General features: G+C 42.3%; 1 protein-coding gene across 3 annotated transcripts in view; it reads left to right on the top strand.

Annotated features, from left to right (window-relative positions):
* The window catches only part of AFF1 (AF4/FMR2 family member 1), a 203,937-nt gene that overhangs the window by 43,120 nt on the left and 134,808 nt on the right, over positions 1-26,009 (top strand). The window lies entirely within an intron of this gene.

Raw genomic sequence — 26,009 nt, 5'->3', positions numbered from 1 at the left:
GCAGGTCCTGGTACACCAAAACCCGCAGATAGGTGTTGATTCAATAAACTGATCTGTATAAAGCCTATGTGGGGCTGGAAGGGTATTTATTTAAATTACTCAGATTTTTAAGGAGTGTGTTTAATACTACTTTTTATCCTTGTGAAAATTCTTTTTTTTTTTTTTAAGATTTTATTTATTTATTTGAGAGACAGAGAGCTAGAGAGCACAAGTGGGGGAGAAGGAGAAGCAGGCTCCCCGCAGAGCAGGGAGCCCGACGGAGGGCTCGATCCCAGGACCCTACAGTCATGACCTGAGCCGAAGGCAGACACTTAACCAACTGAGCCACCCAGGCGCCCCATGTGAAATTTTTCTTTGAAAACTCTTATCCTAAAATATCAAACCTGTCGGAGCAGTTAGTTTTTTTAAATGTCCCTTTATTAAGAAAAGATGTTCAGTCATGAAAAATAAAAGAGATACAAGTGAAAACTACACTAAGCTATCGTATCTTGTCTATCAGGGTGGTAAAAATAAAAAGTTTAACAACATGTTTTATTGATAAGACTGTAGGGGACGAAGTACTTTCCTACATAGCTGGCAGGAATGCAGAATGGTATAACCCTGTGAGGGGGGTTTGGCAGTAAGTAGCAAAATCCCATTTGCATTTGCTCTTTGATTCAGCCAGCTCACTTCTAGGAATTTATCCCCAAGATACACTGGCAAAAATAAGAAAAAGGTATCTACAGGTTTATTCATTATAGACTAAATGTAATAGCAAAAGGTGAAATAATCCAAATATCATTAGGAAGTTGGTTTAAAAGAAATCTGGTACTTTGGGGCACCTGGCTGGCTCAGTCAGAAGAGCATGGATCTCAGGGTCCTGAGTTCAAGCCTCACATTGGGTACAGAGATTATATACATACACACAAATAAATAAACGTAAAAAGCTGGTACTTCAACATAATGGAGCATTGTAAAAGCATAAAATGAAACGAAGACTTTATTTTCTACTTTTGTGTGATCTCCAGGATATATCATTTTTTAAAAGTAAGGTACAGAAGGGGCACCGGGGTGGCTCAGCCAGTTAAGCATCTGATTCTTTTTTTATTTCTGCCAGAGATTTTATTTATTTATTTATTTGAGAGAGAGAGAGAGAGAGAACACACAAGCAGGGCAGAGGCAGAGGGAAAGGGAGAAGCACACTCCCTGCTGAGCAGGGAGCCCAAGGCAGGGCTCAATCCAGGACACTGGGATCAAGCCATGAGGCGAAGGCAAACCCGTAACCGACTGAGCCCCCCAGGTGTCCCAAGCATCTGACTCTTTATTTTGGGTCGTGTCATGATCTCAGGGTCCCCAGATCAAGCCCCGAATGGGGCTCCTCGCTCAGCAGGGGGTCTGCTGGAGATTCTCTCTCCCTCTGCTCTAAAATAAGTAAATAATTCTTTTAAAAAATATCGTCAAATATAGTAAGGGAAGAATATGAAAATGTATATGCATTTGCTTATATTAAAAGAATAAGTAATAGATAACCCAGAAGCTGACGGGGGGACAAAAAGAGAAACTAGACTTTCCTGAATATACTTTGCTTTGTGGCTCACCTTGGAACTGCTAAACGTTACACATAATTATAAAACAGAATTGAATCAAAATTGTGGAGGGTGAAACCAGCCCTTAAAAGTGGGAAGCAACAATGAACAAATGAATCTAATAGTTTCTCAAGCTGGTGGGTTGTCTTTACTGATAGGAATCATAGTCTGTCCTTGCTTTGTGAACACAAATTTCCATTATCATGGTTTTAGTAACACCAGTCCTGAAAGGCGGTGGTTCAAATTTCAGTTAGCACAGCAATTTCATAAAGTGCAAACTCGTTCATTACTCTACAAATCACTGTACAAATAACAAAGGGCTTCATGATCAGTAACCAATCATGTCACTTCTTTTAAAACCTGCCCGTGATTGGTCGCTGTAGTTGTGTTGGCTCCTTGTCTCCCAGTGATAACCCCCTGGGGCATTTCTCATAAATGGATAACTGAAAGAGAGAATTGGCCAACAAATGGGAAAGTGCAGAAAAAAAAAGAAAGTATGCTGAGAGAGAAACGCTGAGAAGTGTCTGACTGGAGCCAGAGAGGAACGCAGGGGACAGGTACTTACTGACACAAGTAAGGGAAGAGGTTGTGATGAGGAGGAGGCCGGTGTCCCGGGGGGTAAGGTGCCTCAGAAACACTCACGTGAAAGGAACTTTTACTTCACCGCATTGAGGCAAGTTCACCACACTGACAGAGCCAAGGATAAAATGTTGGAAGTTGATCCATACTTAGGAGTATGACGGTTTGCCCAGGTGTAGAAGAGATGTCCGATTTGTGTCGTGAGTTATGAGACAAGAAGGCACGCACCGTTCAGAGTACTCTTAGAAAGTTTTTTATTTTTTAAACAAAGAAATAAAACCCTTTAATTCTCAATATGTTTAATGTTCTAAATTTTAGTTTTATTTTTTATTTGTTTATTTTAAGAGAGAGAGAGTGTGTGGGGAGGGGCAGAGAGAGAGAATCTTAAGCAGGCTCTGCGCCCAGTGCAAGCCCAACTTGGGGTCTCACCCTGACCCCTGACCCTGACATCATGACCTGAGCAGAAATCAAGAGTTGGATGCTCAGCTGACTGAGCCACCCAGGCGCCCAAATCACAGCATATTTAATACTAGTTTAACTCTATTTCCCTATAAACTATCTCATTTATATATTTTTATGTTATTTATATATAACTTATATGTTACTTGTAAGTTATATAGAAATTATTTCCCTGTAAACCTTTAGACTTATAGCATGCATTTTTAGTATTTTGACAGAAAGTTGTAAAGGACATGGAACAGGGGCATCTGGGTGGCTCAGTTGGTTAAGCAACCGACTCTTGATTTCTGATCAGGTCACAATCTCAGGGTTTGGGATTGAGCCCCACATCAGGCTCTGCGCTCAGCCCAGGGTGCTTAAGATTCTCTCCCTCTCCTCCTGCCCCTCCCCCCACTTGAATGCTCTCTAAATAAATTAATAAAATCTTTTTTAAAAAAAGGACATGGAACAATTGTAATTTCATTTTTTAAGATTTTATTTGTTTGAGAGAGAGGGAGGAGAGAGTGAGTGTATACACAGACTGAGAGGGAGAAGCAGGCTCCCCACTGAGCAGGGAGCCCAAGGAGGGGCTCAATCCCAGGACCCCGGGATCATGACCTGAGCTGAAGGCAGATGCTTGACCAACTGAGCACCCAGGTGCCCCAACAATTGTAATTTTCTGCATTGATTATTAAGATTGTGTTTGCAGAGTTTCAGCTTTTCTCGAAAAGATTTTATTTATTTGTTTGTTTGCGAGAGAGAGCATGAGTGCAAGCAGAGGGAGGTGGCCTGAGAAGCAGACTACCCACTGAGCAGGGAGCCTGACGTGGGGCTCAATCCCAGGACGCTGGGATCATGACCTGAGCTGAAGGCAGACGCTTAGCAGGTTGAGCCACCCAGGTGCCACCAGAGTTTCAGCCTTTTTTGGACCTTCATTACTCTGCAAAGTGAAGACTATCTGTATTTCAAGTGACTCCGGTGACAAACTGTAAACTGTTCTCAGCAAACATGGTTAGTAATGATAGAGGTATTGTTATTGTACTGTTAGGAAACAAAATTTTCAAAATCAAGGAGGGTAAGTAAAAAGACTGTAATCCTAAATTTAATTGAAAATATCAATGGAAATTAATGATGCGTATTATCTTTTTTAAGATTGCATTTTTGTGGCACCTGCATGTCTCAGTTTGTTGAGCATCTGGCTCTTGATTTTGGCTCAGGTCATGCATGATCTCAGCGTTGTGAGATCGAGCCCTGCATCGGGTTCTGCACTGAGCGTGGAGCCTGCTTAAGGTTCTCTCTCTTCCTCTGCCCCTCCCCCTGCTTGCATGCTCTCTCTCCTGAAATAAATAAATACAATCTTTTGTTTTATTTTTAATTTTTTTTTAAAGATTTTATTTGAGAGAGATAGCGAGTGATAGTATGAGCCTCAGGGAGGGGAAGAGGAAGAAGCAGACTCCTGCTGAGCAGGGAGCCCGATGTGGGGCTCCATCCCAGAACCCTGGGATCATGACCTGAGCCAAAGACAGATGCTTAACTGACTGAGCCACCCAGGCTCCCCTAAATACAATCTTGAAAAAACAAATAAAATTATGTTTTCTTCCTCTGTCTCTTGTGGAAAAAACAAACAAAAAAAGCCTAAAAAATGGCCAATCCAGCAGCAGGGCTCTCTCCCAGATCCCACAGTGTGGATTTTACATACCATTTCCCAATAAAAGGAACCAGGACTCTTGGAAGTGAAGACTGATTTTAGGTCTGGGTCTAGAAATGTGTAAGATGAGCCTACAATTTCTCATCATTACCAGAAAGCAAAGCACTATTCAAGACTACTCAGGTGATAACAAAGACTCCAGAAACAACTTGAAGGGTTTCCCAGCAGCCGAATGGCAGCATAAAAGCTTAAAAGAGTAAAACTGTGTGGATTAAAACATATCAAATATGTTTAAACCTGTGGATTTAAACCGATACTAAAAGAACAACATCCATTAATCACCTTTGGAAAATGGTAGGGAACCAGCTCATGATTTTTAAAAAATGAAAACAAAGTATCCAGCATTTATCCTAGTTTCCTGAGCAAACTGGGTAACCAAATAAGGAGGAAAAGTTACTTACAGGAAAAATTAACAAATCAGGAGTGATAGCATTAGAATATTATCATTTCAGTATTTACATTCTCAAACTGAAAGGCAGTGATCACCAGTAGCTATGATAATATCATTAGGTTAAAACGTGGTGAGAAGCTTTTCAATGGGATAGTTTAGAGTGGTGATAACACCTGGATCCATTATTTAGTGCTAAGATTTTTTTTAAAAAGAGGTAACTGTTGTGTATCCTGATGTGATTCAGTGGGATGTAGACAAACCACCTGTGATAGTCTTTCCAAAAGTTTGGACAGGGATCTGGTCCAGCCAGTTTATAGGAAATACACTGGACCATGAAACACGTTAAGGACACTTCCTGCATGCTGTCAGCAAAATCCATAGCCTGAGAACGCTACAGGAAGTCATCTTTTTTTCCCCCAACAAATCTGTAGGAAAAATATATATATATATGTGTGTATATACCAACAACCATAAACATATGCGTGTGTGTGTGTGCACGTGTGTATCTCCATAAGTCTCTGGGTAGGGGGGAAAATCTTTGCTATTTCCTTTAATTTAATAGAACACAAAAATTCTAGTCACTTCACTTGGAACAAAGAATGAGGAGATGGGCAAATTAACACAAAAAAGTACCCTACTACACCTTTGTGTATCGACAAAAAAAAGCAATACAATAAATACTCAGAACTTTCCTAAGTTGTCAACTATTAAAATAAAAAAATCTAGTGTTTTAAAAAAGTTTATTCCACTGGAGGGAACAGGGAGGGTATTTTTGGTACTGTAAATCTCATACACTCACACATCCATATTGCTTAGGTTGAAGAGAGTGGAATGAACACAAGAAATTTCTTCCACAAATTCTTTCTTTCAGTACCCAAGTTTTAGTGGGGGGGTGGGGCCGAGAATCTGGGGCAGTCTCCACACTGAATGCAGAACCCAACTCGGGGCTGATCCTGAGGAGACTGGGGTCATCACCTGAGCTGAAACGAAGAGTCGGGTGCCCTCCCAGCTGAGTCGCCCAGGTGCCCCTATTTTTATTTTTTTTAAACATTTTAGATGGGACGATAATATTGTGGTTATGTTTTTTAAGGAAATCATATTAAAGTCTGTTTAAACCTGGGAAACCCTGGTACTTGAGTTTCTTACCAATAAAATAAGAGGATTAGATTAGTTGCCTATCTTGTTTTTTTCTCTGCTTCTTATGCAATAGCCACTCCCTCTTGTTTTCCTCTTGGAATCTTATACTCTTAAGTGCAAACAGTAGTGTTGCATGTGGTTAAGTCTATTTAACACTGTACCTCTGTGGGCAGGGACTCCAGGGCTCAGCCTGATTGGCCTGATTGATCCTAGGCCCTAGAAAACTCCTCTGATTTTTTTTCCTGGCCCTTTGCCCTCTCCTGAGCAGGGGCTGACATGCAGTTCTGAGCTTTGAGCGAGGGGTCCAGCAGGAGCTCGACAACACAGTTTATGGACTGGGCCGAGTCAGACTGGGCTGACAGCTCTCTGTGTGGGAGACTTCATTCGTCAAGAGGTGGTAACTCCCATCCAGGTGGAAACCAGAGGCAGTAACCATTGTAGAGTAGTAACAATTTGGCACTTCTTGAAGGCTTCACGGGTTGTAGAAGATAGCCACTCCCCTTCAGTGCAAGCCATCAGCACCCCTGCTTTGGTAATATTCAAAGAGCCTCGGTTAGCTGTTGATGGGAAAGAAGTATGAAGAAAACACAAGGCCATGGGATACATCTCGAGAGAGCTGTTCAGGAGAGTTCGTGTACAACACAGCTGCTTGAAATCCCAGGTCCCCCGAGGGCAGTTTCAAGCTGCCCACAGAGAGGGCGCCATCCATGAGCAGCACTGCTGGCCACCAGCAGTAAGCAGAGCACAAAGGAGACACTTGCCAAAGATGCTCGGGGAACATGCTGAGAATAACGTAGGAGCGTTAGGAAAATTGTTTGTATACAAAATGTTTTTTTGTGTATTATTTTATCAGCTGGGGTCCGCTTATTTAAGGTCGTTGGAAATATGTAACTACATATATGGCTCCCTGCATCTGTGCATTTATTAAAGGAGAGAGAAGAGGGGTAGAGAGGAGAGAGAAATGCTGTTAGTTGAAATTGTTTCAGCCAAGTTCTTGTTCTGAAAGCACTTTCTCTTCATAAAGTGATTGTCCTAGATGACCCCACCATCAATAACTGCATTACTGTTACCCCTCAAACTCGGTGACATTAGCTTACAGCTTTGCAGACTTCCTGCTGGGATGGAGGCGGGCCTCTCTTAACCACGTCATCATGGCGGAAAACTCCAGTGTTTGTAGCACCTGACACATCAGGTAAAAACCAGGACTGGTGTTCCATGTTTACTTCAACTCGCTTTTTTAAATATAAATATCCTTATCTTTAGTCATTAAAATATGGTAGATGCTCTGGTCCCAGATTTCGAATTTCTTTTTTTTAAATATTTTTTTTATTTTAAGTAGGCTCCACACCCAATTTGTGGAGATTGAGTCACGTGCTTTATGGCCTGAGCCAGCCAAGTACCCCTAGAATTTCTTTCAACCCCAAATACTCGTGGAGAACACCAAACCAGACCAACTGTGGTAATAAATCCCTATTTGCCTTTTGCAGAAGCCACCTAGCTGAGTTCAAAAGTAATGTCAAATTTGGGAGTACTGTGATGAAACATAGCTAGATGTCAGGAAAAGTATTTCCTAAAAGACTGTAAAAGTGATCCAGTGACTGACGGCTCGACAGTGTAACAGTAGCTTCTCCAGAGGCTGCTTGGCATAGTGATTAAGAGCAAGGGTTCCTGGAGCCAGGATGCCAGGGTCATAGCTCAGGCCCACCACTTACCAGCTGTGTGACTGAGAAAATCACCCAGCTCCGTGGGCCTCACCATCATTATCTGTAAAGCAGGGCTGGTAAAACTGGACTTGGCTTAATGGCTTGTGGTGGGAATTAATTTAATACGGGCAAAGCACAGTATACTGTGGGGGCTCAGCAAACAGTCACAATTCGTATCCCTAACAGAATTACTGCCAGCACCTTGCTTGCCGCTGTGCCCAGGCTTTGGTACTAGGACTGTTACTGAACATCTCAAGCACGCATACTGAGGGAATATTGGATTTGGGAGCAAGTCATCTTTCTGTGAATTTCCAAGTGGAAGCAGTTTAGGGGTCCATTAAGTTGTTAATCATTTGAAGGCACGAGGCCAGCTGGCTTTGAGGTGTTAAAGGCCACTAACTAGTCTGTCAACTGGGAGTAGAGTTCCCAGCTGAGTTCTCACCTTGACCACTGGAAACTGGATGAGGTCTAATTGGATTAGCCAGGAAGTCGCCTCCTTTCGGAGACTATAGGCACCGCCTGTGAACTAAAACTTTTCTTAAAGGAATCCTTAAACATGATGCTTAAAACGAATTAACTCCATAGCTTAGAGATCCTTGATCATGAAGAGGTATAATTGGTTATTAATCAACTTTTTTTTTAGATTCATTATATTTTCAGGATACTTAGGACATAGAAAAATGCCCTTTCCCGCAGTTAGTAAGTGCTTTGAAGACAAAGAGTTTTTAAATCTCTCCTATAGGGTTATGCAGGGCTTTGGACATAATGGATGCTTAATAAATGCTGCTTTGATTTCATTTTAATCTTCCTCTTTTGAGTGACCTAGGTAGGAGGCAGAGCTCATGACCTCAAATGAACCCCCCCCCCCCATTTTTTGGAGAAGAGCCTCTGCCCTCCAATGGAATGCAGAACTCGTGCCTCAAATTAGGTTTTGAATTGTTTGGATTCAAACATTTGCTAGGAATAAAAACACATTTGGGACAGGCCTGGCTGTCACAGACAAAGGTCAGTAGTTGACCTCTTTTTATGTGTGGGGAGATGAGCTCTTAATGTCATGTAAGCTGCAATTTACTGATCATTGTAGCTCGTCTGGGTATGTAAACTTTTTTTCTCACAAAAGGAGAAAACAGCCTGCAGAGATAGAGAAATGTTTCCTCTCTTCCAGTTCTTACATCCTTCCCTTTTATGTGTGTATTCAGGAAAATTTGAGGGTATTTTTTTTAAATATTTTATTTATTTGACAGAGAGAGAGAGAGAGAGAGACAGCCAGTGAGAGAGAACACGACCAGGGGAAGTGGGAGAGGAAGAAGCAGGCTCCCAGCGAGCAGGGAGCCCGATGTGGGGCTCGATCCCAGGACCCTGGGATCATGACCTGAGCCAAAGGCAGAGGCTTAACGACTGGGCCACCCAGGCGCCCCAATTTGAGGGTATTTTGAAGGAATGGCAAACTCCCCAACTCATAAAGGACTTCACCAAAACATTGTTTGGAGATTATTGTTTTAGAACGAATATCAGGATGATATTGGTCACTTGTCTTTGAGAGTAAATTCTTAAATCTTCTGTATTTCACAGTATAGTGCTTCTCAGACTCTATTGGGTGTATGAATCACCTGGGAATTTTGTTAAAATGTAGATTGTGATTTGGTAGATCTGAAACAACCTAAAATTCTGTATTTCTTGGATTTTTTTTGTTGTTGATTTTACTTATTTGTCAGAGAGAGAGAGCACAAGCAGGGGGAATGGCAGGCAGAGGGAGAAGCAGTCTCCCCATTGAGCAGGGAGCCTGATGCGGGACTCGATCCATGACCCTGGGATCATGACCTGAGCTGAAGGCGCAGACGCTTAACCAGGCGCCCAGCCACCAGGCACCCCAGATTCTGTATTTCCAAGCAGCCTCCCGTGTAGGGCAGTTCTCAGTTGGACATCGCAAGGCTCAAAAGTAGAGGTTTTCAAACTTGGCTTCACAATATCTGAGGACATTTAAAAAATACTGACGCAGGGGTCCCACCTCCAGAGAGTACTTGGCCCAGGTGTGGCCCCGGGTGTCAGGAACTTATCCGTCTCCCCAGGTGATTCTCAGGACAGTCAAGGCATTGAACCAGTGCCTCGTCTGAAGGATCTGAATTGTTTCCATTATTAGTTCACATCTGTGGCAAGTACCTGTCTTCAAGTCACGTCCCCTGTGTGCGTTTTAAATTGTTGTTTTCTGTTGTTGTCTCTCCCTTCTCCTTTGGACGCCATGTTTTGAAAGAGTCCCTCTGCTAAAGAAACTCCATTTAAACAACTTTGCTGTTCTCCTATTTTTAAAGTAATCAAACCACAGAAGCTTGTCAGTCAGACTTCCTGGTGAGCATGAGCTCCCTGGCGTTACCACACGCAGTTGGCAGACGCTCCAGAAAGGCCCACAGCAGAGGCCTGCACATACTTTCCACGGGCAAATATGTGATTTCCTCTGGACTTTCTGAAGTGTCGAAAATCGTTCACTGATCTCCGGTTGTGGACCTCGGTCGGAGTCCCGCGATTACATAACGAGAGAGCTCCTCAGGCTCCACTGGTGGGGGCAGGGCTGTCCCTCGGGTTCTGGTGTAGGAAGTGGTCTCCAGCTGCCACTAGCGGAGCTCTTCACGGTCCTCTGTCTCAGTCATTATCTGTCAGCTGCGTTATCTTTTGGCTGCCTTTCCACTCCGACGAGCACACATTCCCCTTGATCCTTTCCCACCTCGTGACTTGATACACAGGAGAGCTAGGAGCTTGTGGGAGAGCACGAAGGTTAAGATAGCAGGGGAGGCTGCAGCGGCTGGGATTTGAGACATGGTAGGGGGTCTCCAGCTGGAGAAGGGGGAAGGAGCATTCCACCGAAGAAAATATACTCTTGTGCAAAGACGGCTGGCAGGAGAGGCGTCTGGCTGGAGGGTGTTTGTGGTGATAAGCCGACGAAGCAGGGGAGGGGGGTGGCAGATGAGAAGGGCTGCTGGAGTTTGACCCAGCGGGGATGGGCGTTGGATGTCCCTGTAAGAAGGATGGTCTTCATCCTGGAGGCCAAGGGCAAGGCATATTGTCTCTCTTCTTTTTCTTTTTTTCCACAAGAGAGTAACATCTGATGTGTATTTTAGGAATGATATATTCTGGCAGTAGTGTTGAACGCTAAGTGGGGAGAAAGGTTGGCAAGAGAAAGAGTTCTTAAGCTATTGAAAAAGCATGATGATATATGAGAAAGAACCGGAACTAAGAGAATGGGAGGGGTTCTAGAAGACCTTGTGATTATTTTTAATTTCCACAAGGAATTAGATGACCAAAGTGTCAGCTGGGAATAGGTACAAGATTGACTCTAAATAGAATTTGGTAGTTATTAGCCCTGGAGCAGTGGTTTCTAAACGTGAGTGTAAAACAGAATCACCTGGACTGCTTGTTGAAATTCCAGTTGTTGGGCCCCACCCACACTTATTCTGATTCTGTAGGCTTGGGTGGGGCCTGAACATTTGCAAAAGAATGCAGGAAAGGAGCAACAGGAATCTCGAGGGAAAATGGAAGACAAATAGCAAGTTGGTAGAACTTAAACCCAACCACATCAATGATTAAAATACATGACGGAACATTTCCATTGCAAGGCAAAGATCCAGCGGACTGGACTGCGCCCAACACAACACCCTTACAGTAGATGCATTTCATTATATTTTAGATTTATTTTAAATATAAAAACATGCAGATGTATAAGAGAAAAGGGGAGAATAAGAAATACCCTCAAACACTAAGCATAAGAAAGCTGGACAGCTACAGTAGGATCAAGAGGGCGGAAGTAGAATCAGTGGATGACGGCTGCAAGGAAGCCAATTTCAGGTCTGTGCAGCACAGAACTTTCTGGTCTCATCACTGGCCAGCAGTGGGAGGGGCTGCCTTTTAATTACAGTAGATGTCCATGGAGATTCGCAAACAGACTAGGAAGAGAAAGCATTCTTGCATAGAGATTTGGATTAGATGACCTTGGTCCCCTTTCTGGAACTAAGATTTGATTATTGTTTGTTTATTTATTATTAATTTTTTAATATAAAGTTGACTTTTTAAAAGATTTTATTTATTTATTTGACAGAGCATGCGCAGGTGAGAGAGCACAAGTAGGGGGAGCATCAGAGGCAGAGGGAGAAGCAGACTCCCTGCTGAGCAGGGAGCCCGAAGGGGGGCTAGATCTCAGGACCCTGAGACCATGACCTGAGCTGAAGGCAGCTGCTTAACTGACTGAGCAGAGCCATCCAGGCACCCCTGTTTATAGTTTATTATTTATAATAATTTTGATTGTTTGTTTTAGAGACTAGGAATACAGATACGTATTCATTTTATAATACTTAGAAAATATTTAAATGCTCAGAATAAGACAAGATATTTGGGGGTGCCTGGGTGGCACAGCGGTTAAGCGTCTGCCTTCGGCTCAGGGCGTGATGCCGGCATTATGGGATCGAGCCCCACATCAGGCTCCTCTGCTATGAGCCTGCTTCTTCCTCTCCCACTCCCCCTGCTTGTGTTCCCTCTATCACTGGCTGTCTCTATCTCTGTCAAATAAATAAATAAAATCTTAAAAAAAAAAAAAGACAAGATATTTGATCCTTCCATCCATAAATATCTATGGCTAGCATTTTGGTACAGAGGCCCAGTCAATCTTTTTAATACACATATTCAATTACATTTTGATGAAGTGGGTTCCTTGCAAGTGCACCATATTGCAATTGCCTTTTTTTTTTAACTTTTCACTGTATTATAATATCCCCCCATGTCATTAAATATTTTTGTAAAACAGGAGGGCGAAAGTGTATTCAACCCAGGGGAAGATGATGCACTTAGAGACTAGTTGTATAAATTGAAAATAATAGGGGCGCTTGGGTGGCGCATTTGGTTCACGCATCTAAGTCTTGGTTTTGGCTCAGGTCGGGGTCTCAGGGTTGTGGGATTGAGCTCTGCATCTGGCTCCTCGCTGAGCTCAGTCGGCTTGAGATTCTCCCCTCTCTGGCCTTCCTGTTGTGCACGCCTGCATGTGCTCTTTCTCTCTGAAAATAAATAAAAATCTTTACATTGAAAATAATAGAGAAGCATTTCAAATGAAGAGATCCCCACCCCTGTACCCCTGCACCCCTGCCTTTTTACTATCTCAGGAGACCTCTGTGATTTAGGTAGTGATTACATACAGAGAAGGAGCCAGGGAAAGGGCGTCACTGATCTTTAGTTTGGGTAATGGATACTGGTGGATAATCAAGGGACCAAGGGGAGAGGAATGGGTTGGATGGAGTTGGGGTCAGATTAATTCTGGCCCTGTTGAGTGTGAGTTGCTGGGGGTCACCATTTGGCCTGTGGCCATTCTCAGGCCGACTTTGTCTCTTTCCCGCACCTCTTTGCCTTTTTTTTTTAAAGGTGTCACTACCTACTCTGCGCACCACCTGTTACTGTGCACACTCACTGGTTTTTGCTAGTTAAAAATTTAAGGAAGCAGGTGTTATCTTAAGGTGTTTATTGCTGTTCATTACAGTTAAACACATTATAAAGATAATGACATTTTTTAGTTTTGTGTTACTCATGTCCCTCCTGATCTGCTAATTGGAAGCCCTTTTTAAATTCTGCCTTCTGCTTTTATTTGCAAGAATGGAACCAGCTCTAGCCTTCCTCTCAGTTCTTTCCCATCCCTTCTTTGGGGAGGGACACATTGTCTTCTTTATAGAGAAAATGCCCTTTGCAGACTCAAGCAGCCTCTCAGGCTGAATGACAGGTGTCTCTTGGCATTGCCAGGGTGAGACCCTTTTTGCTAAGTGAATGATCCATTTTGGACAGCCTTCCAAGTGCCTTTTTATACCCAGGATCATGTTTCTGGGTAGCTGGGAAGAATGAACTCAGAGTTGTGGAGAGAGGTTTGGGCTGAGTGAAACTTCTGGAGAGTCACTGATGATATTGTCCAAGACCACATACAGAGACTGAGAGTTAAGTGAAGTTTTCCAGTGTCTTGTAATGAATTCTGGATGTATGAGCAGAAAGAATTATAAAAATGAGTTCCCCCCAAAATACAGTGGCATCCTAAAAGTCCACAGAAGAGAGCTTCAAGGAAGGTGGTCACTGGCATCACAAAGGAAGCCAACTACTCTTCATTTAGGAAGTTTGGCTAGGATGGTAGGAGATTGGGTGATAGCTTTTTTTTTTTTTTTTTTTTTAGATTTATTTAGTAAGAGCTCAAGCAGGGGGAGGGGCAAAGGAGGAGAAAGGGGGAAAGAGGGGGAGAGAAGGAGACTCCCAGCTGAGTGGGGAGCCCCACGTGGGGCCCAATGCGGGGCTCCATCTCACAACCCTGAGATCATGACCCCGAGATCATGACCTGAGCTGAAACCAAGAGTCAGATGCTTAACCGACTGAGCCACCCAGGCACCCCAGGTGATAGCTTTTAAGAAGAGGAGACCGATATATGGGAGAAATGGCTGATTCTAGAACTGGGGTAGAGAAAAATAGGTGAGCCTGGTGCATCTTGTAGGACTGGAAGTTAGGGAAGTGCTCAAAAGACAAAAGGAAGGGAGCAAATCAAAGGGACAGAGAGCTAACCTGAGAGCACCCAATGGCCAAGTCTGGAACAATTTGATGAATAAAATAAGTCATGTAGCCCTGAATTAAAACCCAAAGGATAAAATAACCATGAGCGCATACTGATAGAAAGAAATGATTATGTAAGTTAATAAATGGAGAAGAAGCAAATCTTTCCCACGGAAGAATTCCAGATAGGATGTGTAGATACCAGCCATACTCTACGGGAGGTGGAGTGTAATTCCCTCCTTCCCTTGACTGGAAAACATCAGATAAACCCTGACTGGTGGAAGAGGAGAGGGGGACATTCCACAGCACACCTGGCCCGAACTCCTCAAAACTGTGAAGGTCATGAACAGCCAAGAAAAATGGAGATACTGTCACGGAGTGCAGTGTGTGATACCCTGGATTGCCTCTTGGAACAGAAAGAGGACATTAATGGAAAAACTGAATTCCAAACAGAGTCTGGAGTTCAAAGTAATATACCGGTGTTGATTTCTCAGTTTTGGCAAATGAGAAATAGTGCTATAAGATGTGAAAATGGGGAAACTGACTGGGGAGGTATATGGGAATTCTTTTTTTTTTTTTTTAAGATTTTATTTATTTGACAGAGAGAGAGACAGCCAGCGAGAGAGGGAACACAAGCAGGGGGCGTGGGAGAGGAAGAAGCAGGCTCCCAGCAGAGGAGCCTGATGTGGGACTCGATCCCAGAACGCTGGGATCACGCCCTGAGCCGAAGGCAGACGCTTAACGACTGCATGACCCAGGCACCCCGTATATGGGAATTCTTTGCAACTTTTCTGTAAATCGAAAATTATTCTAAAATTAAAAAAAAATTTTTTTAGGGTGCCCGGGTGGCTCAGTCAGTTAAGCAGCTACCTTTGGCTCAGGTCATGAGATCCCAGGTCCTGGGATCAAGTCCCACATTGGGCTCCCTGCTCAGTGGGGAGTCTGATTCTCCCTACACCCTCCCCCCCCCCGCGTTCGTGATCTCTCTCTCTCTCTCTTTCAATAAATAAAGTCCAAAAAAAATTTTTTTAAGGCGGTCTGTGTGTGTTTGTGTGTGTGTATGTGTGCGTGTGTGTGTATTGGGATGGGGTTTTGGAAGCTTGAGCTTGTTTGCAGGCTGAGAATAGGTCATTGGTATGGAAGGGCAGGGGTCCCGGGGAGGGGGAGGAGGGTTGCTCTCACAGTGCACAAGCAGAAGGAGATGTGGAAAAATGTAAAGCAGAAGTAGAGAACAAGACCTTCAGTGAGGAGCAAGCTGAAGTCGGGCCGTAGTCCTAAAGGTTTTTGCTTGTGTGCGCACTCCACCCACGACAATGAAAAATGGCAAGTCTTCATTTTCAAACCTGTGAAGAAAATCTTCCACCTCATTTCGTAATTCTGTATAGCTAGGTAGAGAAGGCACGGGCCTTGCTATAGGTTGGTTACCTGGATGTCTTTCATGAGGAATCACCCATGAATATTTCTTGATTTGAGCTCAGGGATTCTCCTACATGGATCTGTTCCTTTGGGGCCTCAGAGGTGTTTACGCCCTGGAGCAATGCACCTTTGACTGGGGGTGAGTGAGACGCCTGCTTTTCTTGTTCAGGTAGGGAAAGGCAAGTGAGAAGTGGACGGCAAGCCTGCAGAAGGCATTTGGAAGTTAAGGACCTTGGAAAGAGATTTACCTAAAACCTTTGCCCTCATGCTTCTTGTGAATTTCCTCGGACCCCCAGTTTGAAGACCACCATAGAGGACCCGAGAGATTTGGAGTAAAGCTTTGGAATAGTGCCCGGGAGAAAAAGAGGGTTTTCTGAAGACCAGGGAGGGGAGGACTGCTTTGCGTTGAGGTCACAGCTGACGGGGGCACCCGGTAATTTCCAGTGATGCTCAGGATAGTTTTTTCCCTGCTAGTCCTGCCCTCCTTGGACTGATCAGCTTCTCTCTCTCCTCCTTTGCCTCTTCTCCCTTTTCCTGTGTCTGCTTTATTTGAGATCTTCCAGTGGCAACCTTGAGCATTCCTTTGGTGAAGTGAGTTTTTTACAGTGTCCCCATTAAACAACATTCCATTGAGATGAAGTAGCAATTTTTAGGAGATTTGACCTGTGCAACTTTTAGACCCAAAGTGATATGAAAAAGTAGAATCATTGAATGACTGTTGTGGACCAAATGCATAGTACATTGAAGGAGGCATTTTACAGTTTGGATTAAGGTAACCTGTGTAACCTTTATTTTACCCCCCCCCCTTTAATTTCAACCAAGGTATGTTATTTTGCCTTCTAAATTTTTTAAAAAATTAAAAATGTAAATGTGTATATGTATACGTATATATGTATGTATATATATATATATATAGTGTGTGTGTGTATATATATAGTGTGTGTGTATATATATATGTAGTGTGTGTATATATATAATTGTGTGTGTGTATATATATATATATTTCTAAACATATGTCTGTATATTTTGCCAAATAGATAATGGAGCACTGGGAAGATGATTCTGTTTCATTCTTGGATAACAATATCTAGTACATATTTGTGATTGTACTTACGGTGTGTTATATATGCCATATATTGTTGCCACTACCTGTGTTCAAGTGTCATTTATAAAGGCCATTAACTTAAAGAGCTAATAGGAAGATACTCTTGTGATCCAGGAACATAGTTTATAGTTTGGATTGTAAACTAGTCTGTCCCACTCACCTTGTAAATTCTACCCTTTTATTAAATCGTGTACCTTACTTTTGGTTTTAGTGTACTTGGTCACTGTAGGATTAATTCAGAAAATGTGGATGATTAGCATTTTCTCACTATACAGAGAAACTTGTTTGTTGTGTAGATGATGTTTCGGTGTCATGTAACCTCTTTCTATTTTCATGAGCAATTCTTCCCTGCACTGGGCAATTAATAAGATAGCTCTGAGTTTAAAGGGGCAGTGAAGATTCACCAGTGGGCTTACCTCTTACTTGTAAGCTAAGCTGGGTCTATGAGCTGGTGCAGTTCGAGAATACTTCAGGTCCCAGCGATTCTTCTCCTGAAGTCTCCAGACCTCAGGGGGCTCCCTCAGTGGGTGCCAGGGAGATCATGAGCATATCAAAGTATAACAGACATATGCATGGGGATTTCTCCTCAGATTTCATCCGAAAACCCAAGAATTTTGTGCCCCTCCACCCCCTACCCAAAGGTTAAAAATGTCGTCTTTGTTCAGTTTCATTACTAATGAGCGAGTCTGTGGTTAGGACACAGTGGTGTTTTCAGAACGCTTGGAAGTCATAACACCCGTGTTTGTATTGCTGTACTGCAGCCACAGACAGTATCTGATTCCAGAAAATTTCTCTTGCACTTTCCTCTAGTATTTTTAGATCTGTTACAAGTCAGGTATAATCCCGCTTCAGTTTTAAATTACCCTCCCTAATTTACAAACAGTTTTGACAGCCTGGGTAATCTCAGGTGTAATGATGTGGTGATTCCCTTTTTCCTTTTGGGTTAACTGCTTGCTGTATTCTTCCATTTCTTCATATTTAAATAGTGCCAGAACTATTAGCACAGTTCACAGAGGAAACGTGTAATTGTAATATTACTGATGTTACTTTCCTAGCCTGTGGTAGGTGGAGACTCTGTGAGTAAATGCTCTGATGAAATACTGTTTCATCTTACTTAGATGTCTGATAGCAGCTTGTTTAAAGCACAGATGATCATAGTTGGTGTTGAGAAGAACAAGAGAAAAATGGCAAGCAGAAAGTTCTTAGGAGTAGACTTTTTCCCCTGAATTTATGCTTTGTTTCCTTGAAGGTTTATCACTCTACTATGGCAATAAGAATATATGCACGCAATGGGGTTTTATTGTTTGATAGAGATCTCTGACAATGAAGATAAATGCTGTCCAGCCATGATCCATAAAGTGATTCAGGAATTATAAACCAACAGTGAATCAAAAAGCTCTTAACATTATTTTCTAAATATGCATGACCTCGGTACGTGGTTCTCACTTAGAAGCAGACACAAGTGTTACTTGGAGAAGGTGCCGAATGCATATCCCTGGGACCTCAACCCATGAGGACTTTGATTCAGTAGTTCTAGGCTCCACTGTGTTTTTAACACAAGTCCCAGGTGATCTGACCATATTTTTTCAAAGCTGATCTAGGTGCTAGCAGGTTACCTGGGACTAGTTACAAGGATACTACCTGTAATGCAAGAGAAGCCATGATGAGTGTGGAGAGGTGACGGGGACAAGAAAGTATTAGCAAATGACATGGAACGTTTGTGCCCTACAGTTATATTGAGAACCCCAAAGAGTTTTATATATATGGGTTTATCTATTGATACTTACTGTATTAAAAATTAAAATTGAGGGACGCCTGGGTGACTCAATTGGTTATACATCTGTCTTCTGCTCAGGTCATGATCCCAGGGTCCTGGGATCAAGTCCCACATCGGGCTCCTTGCTCAGTGGGGAAACTGCTTCTCTCTCTGCTCCTCCCCTTGCTCGTGCTCGCTCTCACTCTCTCGCTCTCTCTCTGACAAATCAATAAATAAGATATTTTATAAAAAATTAAAATTGAGATATTTAAAACAAATATTTAAAATAATAATAAGCCCATTACTTGTCAATTTAAATACTTTCTTAGTGAAAACTATTTCCAAAATAAAATAAATTAGTAACAGTTATGGCATTATTTTATGTCTATGCAAATCTCTTTACTGTTAACACAGTAGAAGCTTAATACAATAGAAGGCAGCTGGATTCTTGTATATGCTTCTGTATTCAATGTGTTGCAATGTTGTTTTGGTTGAAATCTAAGAAGGTGATCCAGTCTCACACAGAAAAGGGTGGCAGTATTTTAATGCCTCCTTTGATATTATACCAAAACTAAACAAATCATATTTTCTTAAAGCTTAGTTGCAGTGTGGAATCTGAAATCCTGTCACTGAGGTTTTTTTGTTTGGTTTGGTTTGGTTTTTTTACTTTGATACATTAGAATCCATTGGTCTTACACTTTGAGTGAATCTTCTACGTGTGCATGACTTTGTACCAATTAGAAGATATCGGTCAGGAAGTTATGCAGATCTTCTAAAAATCACATTTATTTCCCTCATCTTGTTACTGGAGTGGAGCCCAAGGGTGCAAGAACACCTGACGGCGGGGCGGGGGTGGGGGGCGGTGGCGGTGGTTGGGAGCAAACAGACCAGGTTCTGCCACCTGCCACTAAAAATATCTAAAGGCTGAGAGAAGAGTGGTGGTGAAACAAGAAAGGAATTTCAGTGAGGTCAACACTGGGAAGACAGAGGACTAATGTCCTAAGAATGTCTCCAAAGTGCTGAGAATACTTCTAAGTTTATATGGGGAAGACGTGGAACAAAGATCAGTAGATACTCCAAGTGGCAGCAAAGGTCAGGTTGACTCTTGTCTTGGGGTCAATCATGTGGGGTCTTGCTGGCGTCAGGAGAGTAGTTTATTTCTGGAGGGGGTAGTTTTGGTTCCCATCACGGGATGTTTTGCCTGCGGGGTTTTTGCCGGAGTTAACAGATCAGCTTGAGGGAAAAACAAAGCCATTAAGAGGAAAAGGTTGAAGGCAAAATGGAGTCAGTCAGGGCAAAGACTGGGTCCTCTTCAAATCCTCACTGGCACATCATCATTCCATTTCAATGGAAGGAGGAGGGACGACAGTCATTTCTGCTGTAACTACTTCCTGCAGACCAGGAATAATGTCGACATTTTAGAATGCAAGATTCTGACAGGTTAGGAGAATTTTGTTTCTTGTGTCCCTGCTGAGGAGGACAGCAAGGGCATCTCTGAGCTAGTACAAGCGTGGGCTTCTGTGTGACAAATACAAAGTCAAACAACAACCAAAGAGAAGAAAAAGAAATATAGCAATGCTTAGCAGGGCATATTTCCATTTAAAAGGAATCGAATTTAGTCAGCTGCGGAAAGATCTAGATCTAGGGCATTTGTAACAGTTACGTGTTTGTTTAAATCTTTCTTGGCTTCAGTTATATTTTTTGAGTAATTTGGAATAGAGACGTAACATCCTGTTTTAATGACAGTACAGCTTCCTCCTTTGGCTGCAGTCAAAATGTGAAGGACCATCCAGTTTTGAAGGGCTTACCTTTTGACTTTGTGTGGTTTCATCATTTAGGAGAGTGACTGCATGCTGGGTCTGCGTAAAGGTGGCTGTTTGCTTCGCCAAAGCCCCCCACGTTGATAGAGGCAGCTCCTGGGACAAACATGGCTAAGGGATAAAACCATCCAGAAGCCCTCTCTGCCCGATGTGGAGCTTTAACAATATCCCAATTATGAGAAATCACTGGGATTTCATTTTAATTTAATCAGCGGGAGGTAACTCACCCCCAAGTGCATTGACTAATCCACTCATAATGAAGGTAAGGCCATCCATTATTTCCACAAGTCCATAGCTAACCCCATAGAGTGGGGGTACACTTGGCTTTTAAGGAGTGATTTTTGCCATCCCAGCCACATAGCTTGAGATGATCTCTGAATACTATTTAAGTTTTTATTATGTAGGGGGGCAGCTTTACTCCATTGGACTTGCTCAGCAGTTAACTACTCAGTTCCACCATGTACTGCATTTCCCACATGGCGGTGGGGTACGGGTTGGGGTGGTGGTGGTGATCTGTTCCTTTACTAAAGCAAACACATGTTGGGGAGCTGCAACTCTGCACTAGGGGAGCAAAGTATACCCAAAAAAATATTCAACTCCATCTTGTATTTCCCCAGGGAGGTCCTGTGTGACCTGGGTGAATAATTTGAGAGAGCTAGTCCGATGGGCAACCTCACGCTTAATGTGACTGAGAAGGGAGTGGTAAGAACTCCTAACGAGCAAGTGCCTCCCATTATCCAGCTGTTCAATCATATGCCCATGGGTCCTTTTTTATCCCCCACAGAGTAACAGGCATGAAGATTGTCTGTATGTGAGTTATTGTGGCAATTTCTCTGAAGTTTACCTCAAGTTGTATAGGTTAGGTGAGCAACAAACCTTTAAAGACAATCAAAACTAGAATCTAACATCCACAAAAGTGTGTTATTGAGACATAATTTTTCTCTCTAAAACCACCCTCATTTCCAACAAAGATAGCCAAATTAAGACTAGTTTTAAGACTAGTTTTTAAAACAAGTCCAGTTTTAACAAACTTGGCCTAATTATTTACATAAGCACAGCAAGAATAATAATTGGCCATATAAATTCTTTTAAATCTGTTTTGCTGGAACTATTTTTAAAATTTCACACAGAGAGAGGGAGAAACAGGCTCCCCACTTGTCAGGGAACCTGATTCGGGGCTCGATCCCAGGACCCTGGGATCATGACCTGAGCTGAAGGCAGATGCTTCACCGACTGAGCCACCCAGGCGCCCCTTGCTGGAATTTTTTATAAGGAATTTCAGATTGAACTTTTAATAGCCTCTCAAGGTGAGAAGTCAAGCCAAATACTTGCTGTCAGGTTCTACTGCAGTACCTGTAGATTTGGGTAAATTCCTCTCTTCTTGAGGTCCTCCAAGCATCGGAAGAGTCCTGCATATGCCCGGAAGTGACATTCCTTACTCATTTGGTTAAGGCTGCCGGGAACTCTGTAAGCAAAGTATCGGAGAACATCTCCCAGGGGGTCTATTGGCTCCATAAAGTCAACGTCAGTTCCTTAAAGCTGTCTGGTCATATCTGAGTCTATGTTTGTCTCTCTCAAATATGACATTCCACTCAAAGCCCTGGTAATATAACCAGTGTTTCCAGTGGTGTTCCATTGCAAGGAGAACAGATTCTTATTGAACTTATGTAAACAATTGTAATTGTCATGAAAGAAAGAATACTCATGGAGAGTTTCTGAATTCTAAAGGGTTCAGATAGGGAGAAAAGATAAATATTTTCATTCATTCACAAAGGACTATTTTATCATATTTCTGTAGGTCATAGATATTTTAAGAGAAAAGTTTTCCTTAAATCTGGAAGAGCAAACAGAGAACCAGCAGTGTTTCAAAGAAGAGTTATAAAAACTATAATCATCTTCCTCAGTTCATTCACTTCCTTGTTATTAAATCTTGTTCTGTTTGAATGCAACTTTTCTGTTAGTTTTGGAAATTCTTACCCAGTTTAGTTTCGTGATCTTAAGGATATCAGAAACCTGTATTTGTCAAAAGTCCTTTTCATGAATTCCCTTGAAACACATTTTGCAAGAGCCTCAGAACAATGATTGTAAATGACAAAAGACTCAAAGATGGACCTGGTTAAAGATCTGGTGAGAGTTATAACGCATTATAATGCAGTTGACAAGGTAATCCAGTTCTTTTTGTGACACATGGCATTTCCATAAGTAGAATGTCAAGTGATGACCTTATACCAGGACATGTTGAAACTTTAAGAATTTCATATAATTTCTAGGACAGAGGGGCGCCTGGGTGGCTCAGTTGGTTAAGCTTCTGCCTTCGGCTCAGGTCATGATCCTGGTGTCCTGGGATCGATCCCCCCACCCCCCAGTTGGGCTCCCTGCTCAGCGGGGAGCCCGCTTCTCCCTCTGCCCCTTCCCCCTGCTCATGCTCTCTCTCTTTCACTCTCTCTCAAATAAATAAATAAATAAATATAATCTTAGAAAATTTTTTCTAGGACAGTTATAGCATTTGCCCATGCAATATAACCTAAGAAGGTTTATCATCATTTGTTTGACAGTGCTTCCCATGTAACTTAACATACCAAATAAACAAGCCTAATTAGTCAAAAAGACTTCATTTTGAATTTGAATTTTGGGGAAGTTTTGTTAAAAACCTCAGGTTTTATTTTTTTAATTTTTTTTAAACCTCAGGTTTTATTTATTTATTTATTTTTTAAAAAGATTTTATTTCTTTATTCAACAGAGATAGAGACAGCCAGCGAGAGAGGGAACACAAGCAGGGGGAGTGGGAGAGGAAGAAGCAGGCTCATAGCAGAGGAGCCTGATGTGGGGCTCGATCCCTTAATGCCGGGATCACACCCTGAGCCGAAGGCAGACGCTTAACCGCTGTGCCACCCAGGCGCCCCTAAACCTAAGGTTTTAAAGCAACATGCCTAGATAGAATTATAAATCATTATAAAACATAACATTTAATCATCTATGTAACCAAAATGGCAATAAGAGATTCTACAGAAGGTTACATAGTTGCTAGCAAAACTTAGCACCTTTAATAATGAGAAGTTTTGACCTTCTTAAGTAATCAAAGACCTGATAAAGACAAAACATAGAAACTTTGGTTTTTGGGGCACCTGGGTGGCTCAGTCGGCTAAGCATCTGCCTTCAGCTCAGGTCATGATCCCAGGGTCCTAGGCGATCCCTGAGTCAGGCTCCCTGCTCAGTGGGGAGTCTGCTTCTCCCTCTCCCTCTGCCTCTTCCCCGGCTTGTGCTCTCTTTCAAAATAAATAAAATCTTAAAAAAGAAAATCCAATTCTAAAACAAAAGGAAAAAGAAAAAAGAAACTTTGATTTTCTGGGCAGGTAAAGAAAAAAAAACTATAATTTCTTATCAAGAGTAGACCAATAATCTAAGAAAACTTTGTCATATTAACAGAAAGAAAAAAAAAAACCCCAATTCCAATCTTACACCAGTGTCCTTTTAATATTCATTCATTCCAATCGTAGTCCTGAACACGCACAAAACTGTTTTCCAAAGATTCCCCTTCACAAACCTTCCACAAGGGTTTGTTTTTTGTTTTTGTTTTTTACATTCATATTTTATCCTAAGTTTTCTCTCCCTAACTGGTCTCATTTTGGGGCAAAATTACTTTGTTTTCCTCAACAAAAATGTACTCCCATTCTCCTAACCTTTCTTAATCAAAAACACATCTTACTTTCCCTACACAGTGAGTTGCTCTCCTTATCGTGTCTAGCAGTCTTAATTACATGGATCAGAATTTTGACTCTTAGACCCTTAGTCTCCAGTGAAAACTTAAGTAGTAACCGACTGTGAACTGTTACACCAGAATTCTGTAGGTTGGCAAATTTATGAATATATTTCATAATTTTTAGGAACGTGTTTATTCATAGTACAACTTTCAGTGAAGCATAAACTATGTTTACTAGTAGACCCAAGTATCTTTAGTTTCTTTGTAATAAGACAAGTTTAGTAATTAATGTTTCAGTATTTTATGTTATTTGGAAAAGACTTACATATACAATGAGTTCAAACCAATTTGTTATTTAGCGAAATTTCAAAGTATTAGGTTACCAAAGATTTTGAAAGCTATTTAAAAGTTTACTGATAGGGCGCCTGGGTGGCTCAGTTGGTTAAGCGTCTGACTCTTGATTTCGACTCAGGTCATGATCTCAGGTCCCGTGTCTGTCTTGGTGCTCAGTGGGAGTCTGCTTGGGATTCTTGTGCTCTCCCTCTGTCACTCTCTCTCTCTCAAATAAATCTTTAAAAGAAAAAGTTTACCTGTAAACTTTTAAAAAAGATTTTATTTATTTATTTGACACAGAGAGAGAAACAACAGCAAGAGAGGGAACACAAGCAAGGGGAGTGGGAGAGGGAGAAGCAGGCTTCCTGCCAAGAAGGGAGCCTGATGCGGGGCTCAATCCCAGGACCCTGGGATCATGACCTGAGCCAAAGGCAGACGCTCAACAGCTGAGCCACCCAGGCTCCCCCCTATAAACCTTTTTAAAAAAATCTACTTGCTTTTAACAATTACCTGTGAAAACTTCATGAGAGAGACTAAATTAGCTGTCACGTTGAGTCATCTTTTTGCTGACAAATTGCAACAGAGATAACATGAGCTTATTTGACCTTTAGTGAACCATGGTAGAATGAGTTTTATATTTAATTTTGATAACTCTAAAGACATGTCTTTTTTAATTAAACCAACAACCTTGAATTGGCTTTCATACCAGGTATGCTGCACCTGTGTCCGCTAAAAAGTCCATCAGTTTGTTCCCCACTGTCCGTCTTACCTGGCGCTCCTGTGGGGAAATCTGAAGTGGGTGGGGTGAGTCTAGGGGAGCCCCTGTACTCCTTCATGCTGATTTTGAACCTCACATAGAGGGGGCCCAACAGCTTGGGGTGCTTTGTGCTCCTTGATGGTGAAGGTAGAAGGAGCAGGGGCCTATGGCACCAGGAGCCCCAAGGATAATAAAGGAGGCAGTTGTGCGAACCCAGCCAGTGGTGGTCCAGGACAGGAGGAGGGTGGGTGAGGTGGTGGCAGAGGCGGCAGGGGTGCCCCCAGCAAGGCTAGAGGTAGAGTCAAAGTCTGGACTAACTTTCCTTTATCTCCATCTCCTGTCTCTCCCTCCTGCAAGACAGGCTTTTCCTCTGGTTGCTTTTTAGCCCTCTGCATCATTTATTCAAAATATATCCTAATGGACTTTCCTTGGAAACAGAAGTATCTCCAATCTTCCCAGGCAAAAGTTCAGAAAAAACACAGAAGAAACAAAACTACCACTAAACGAAGTTCACAGTACCTCTGTTAGCATTCCTTCTTTCCCAGAAGTCGGGGCTTCACTGACTGAACCAAACAAGCTTCAAGACAAGCTAAGAGAGCCAAATCAAAACCCTTGTATAGTGGTAACTGAATGGGAGGAAGGAATCCAAGAGAGCCATTTAGTACCATCTTTCCTCTGAGCTTAACATACACATAGGCCAGGTAGTGTTACAGTAAAATTCCACCTTCTTTTTAGTCATAGGTTCATGGCTAAAAGAGACTAGTCAGCCAGTATTCTCCTTAGGGGGGTGTGAGAGGGCACAGAAATAGTACTTCCCATTCTTATACAAATTTCAAGAGACCTTACAAACACATATCCTGACTTCCCTACTTGCCACTCGTCCTTTCTCCTCTTCTAATGGTACCTCTAATGATAAATTTTATAAATTTCTTGTTACAAATCGTATGAGCAAGCCACACAAGCTCAGAATGGTTCCAAGGAGCTCAGAGAGCAGGGAACTAGAGAAGGACAGGGCCCAGCACGCACAATGGAGGAATTTACCAGGA

The sequence above is a fragment of the Ursus maritimus genome, unplaced genomic scaffold (genome assembly GCF_017311325.1).
Source record: "Ursus maritimus isolate PB19 unplaced genomic scaffold, ASM1731132v1 scaffold_8, whole genome shotgun sequence".
In the NCBI taxonomy this organism is placed as follows: domain Eukaryota; kingdom Metazoa; phylum Chordata; class Mammalia; order Carnivora; family Ursidae; genus Ursus; species Ursus maritimus.
The sequence above is the reverse complement of the archived record's forward strand: the minus strand, read 5'-3'. Positions and strand labels throughout refer to the sequence as shown.